At 48.8% G+C, this 2500-nt stretch overlaps 1 non-coding gene across 1 annotated transcript; it reads left to right on the plus strand.

Moving 5' to 3' along the window:
• The first annotated feature begins 1395 nt into the window (after positions 1-1395).
• LOC143350957 (5.8S ribosomal RNA) lies at positions 1396-1550 on the plus strand. Its single transcript, XR_013081371.1, has one exon. It is a non-coding gene; the product is annotated as a 5.8S ribosomal RNA (ribosomal RNA).
• The last annotated feature ends 950 nt before the right edge of the window (positions 1551-2500 follow it).

The following is a 2500-nucleotide window of genomic DNA, read 5'->3' on the forward strand; positions in this document are numbered from 1 at the left end:
ACTAACGACGACCAGCCGAGACGGCTGTAGTTTATCGCATCGATTTCATCGAGCAACCGGTGGACGCTGCCGCGTTCGTTCGTAAATGAATAATATACATACTCATGGCTAACTTGAGGCGAATAATCGCAAACGACGACGCGTCGATTTTGCGGCCATCGTTGCTCGCGCGACTAACGACGACCAGCCGAAACGGCTGTAGTTTATCGCATCGATTTCATCGAGCAACCGATGGACGCTGCCGCGTTCGTTCGTAAATGAATAATATACATACTCATGGCTAACTTGAGGCGAATAATCGCAAACGACGACGCGTCGATTTTGCGGCCATCGTTGCTCGCGCGACTAACGACGACCAGCCGAAACGGCTGTAGTTATCGCATCGATTTCATCGAGCAACCGATGGACGCTGCCGCGTTCGTTCGTAAATGAATAATATACATACTCATGGCTAACTTGAGGCGAATAATCGCAAACGACGACGCGTCGATTTTGCGGCCATCGTTGCTCGCGCGACTAACGACGACCAGCCGAAACGGCTGTAGTTTATCGCATCGATTTCATCGAGCAACCGATGACGCTGCCGCGTTCGTTCGTAAATGAATAATATACATACTCATGGCTAACTTGAGGCGAATAATCGCAAACGACGACGCGTCGATTTTGCGGCCATCGTTGCTCGCGCGACTAACGACGACCAGCCGAAACGGCTGTAGTTTATCGCATCGATTTCATCGAGCAACCGATGGACGCTGCCGCGTTCGTTCGTAAATGAATGTTATACATACTCATGGCTAACTTGAGGCGAATAATCGCAAACGACGACGCGTCGATTTTGCGGCCATCGTTGCTCGCGCGACTAACGACGACCAGCCGAGACGGCTGTAGTTTATCGCATCGATTTCATCGAGCAACCGATGGACGCTGCCGCGTTCGTTCGTAAATGAATAATATACATACTCATGGCTAACGTGAGGCGAATAATCGCAAACGACGACGCGTCGATTGTGCGGCCATCCGTTGCTCGCGCGACTAACGACGACCAGCCGAGAAGGCTGTAGTTTATCGCATCGATTTCATCGAGCAACCGATGGGCGCTGCCGCGTGCGTTCGCCCGATTGCGCGTGAAGTTACTGTTCGGAACCAAGAATATACGGGTGTATTATACCCGTTTGGTCGCAGCCACGCGCAAAGGCTTTTGAATGTACTGTACGCCCGGCCGTCGAACGATGGTTTTCCGTCATTCAGGAAACAAAAAGAAACTTTTGTCGTCGATATGGCGCGTTCAATCCTCCGTCGATACGCTGGTCGGAGGTGCGAACATCGAATATTTTTAAAGCAAAGAACAAGGAGCATTTTTAAATACAAAGAGAAAAATTGTAAATTGTATATGATTACCCTGAACGGTGGATCACTTGGCTCGTGGGTCGATGAAGAACGCAGCTAATTGCGCGTCAACGTGTGAACTGCAGGACACATGAACATCGACATTTCGAACGCACATTGCGGTCCACGGATAAAATTCCTGGACCACGCCTGGCTGAGGGTCGTTCACTTGTCCTAAAACTGCTTGCGTTGTTCTCAGATTCCCTAACCCCGCCGTCGTTTACCTCTCCTTTCGGGGAGATGGCGAAGAACGTTTCGGAGCCGGGTCGATGAAGAGAAAGGTATCAACGTACGAGCGAGAATTTGGGTATTTCGTTGGCGTTTGTCGCTGGACGTACGAAAAAGAATAAATATTATATATTATTGGCAAGTTTGCGCACCCCTTGCGTGGTGAGGCAGAGATCAGTCTGGACTCGCGCGAGTGTTTTACGGCGTCGTGCGTCGTGTTGTCTGGAGTATCATCACGACCGCCCGTTAAAGCACCGCTCCTACGATTTCTGACTTTGACGGCACTAAAAACCACCGTGGGGCGCAAATCGCGTTTCGTACAAATCTAATGATTACCGGCGCTCCCGACGTTGCCCGAAGTTAATAATTTATGCAAAGGAAAGAGAAAATAAAGCGTATACTAGTTTTTGGAGCATAACAAAAAGGACACTGGAAAGAAATTTGACCAAACACTGATAATTATGATATGTAATATATGCCCTACCACGTGAAATTTGTGGTATCCGTCGGTCGTCGTCTTCCTCTCTGTTCGTTCGTACAGCCCCAGGGAAAAATGATAATTTATCAAACGAATCGGACGATCATCCTCTATGGAGAGGCTCGAACGAACACGACGAGAAGCGCGATACGAACGGAACCCAAAGAAGGGATATACTCTGAGAAGTTGGTCGCCCCATGTCTCTCTTTGTTACGAATATGTATATCGATTGCGAGACCGCGCGTTTAGCCGGTCGTCCAGTCCACGAATGCTTTTCTTTCGAACTTACGGTGGACTTTGGTAGACTATCAAAGAATCAACGAAAATCGGATCGGGTAGTTCTATCATAGACACACACCGTGGTTCTTCTTTAATTTGAAAAGCGACGGAAGGACGTTAAAAGTAATC

This window comes from Colletes latitarsis, unplaced genomic scaffold (genome assembly GCF_051014445.1).
Source record: "Colletes latitarsis isolate SP2378_abdomen unplaced genomic scaffold, iyColLati1 scaffold0049, whole genome shotgun sequence".
NCBI classification, from domain to species: Eukaryota; Metazoa; Arthropoda; class Insecta; order Hymenoptera; family Colletidae; genus Colletes; species Colletes latitarsis.